Here is a 557-nt window from a genome sequence, read left to right on the forward strand (position 1 = left end):
CTGCCTATAATTTAATTACTATTCAAATTCGTTATTCTCAGATTTATCAAAATATGTCATTCTTCTCCTGACACATTTGTGTATGATAAAACTAGAAATGAATTTGAGAATAATGAATTTTGAATGAAAAAATTAGGAATAAAGAATTTTGAATGAAAAAATTAAGAATATAGAATTTTGAATGATAATTAAAGAAATAAAAAGAAATTATATAGAAAAAATAGTAGGTTTGGGAATATTAATCTTTAAATAATGAATTTATGAATAAAGAATTATGACATTGGTTTAGGAATAAAAAAAAAAGAATGATAGATTTGTGAATAAAGAATTTTGAATTGATGAATTTAGTATTTAAGAATTTTGAATAATAAATTCAGGAATAAAGAATTTTAAATGCCAATTTAGAAAAATAACTGAATTGTAAATTTAAGAATAAAGTATTCTAAATGATAAATTTAGGATAAAATGATTTTGAATAAATTGGCAATCATTAATAACTTTGAGCGTAGTGAATTTTAAGAATAGCTGTTCTTGAATCCTGAAAATTAATACATTCC

Source organism: Penaeus monodon, chromosome 29 (genome assembly GCF_015228065.2).
Source record: "Penaeus monodon isolate SGIC_2016 chromosome 29, NSTDA_Pmon_1, whole genome shotgun sequence".
In the NCBI taxonomy this organism is placed as follows: Eukaryota; Metazoa; Arthropoda; class Malacostraca; order Decapoda; family Penaeidae; genus Penaeus; species Penaeus monodon.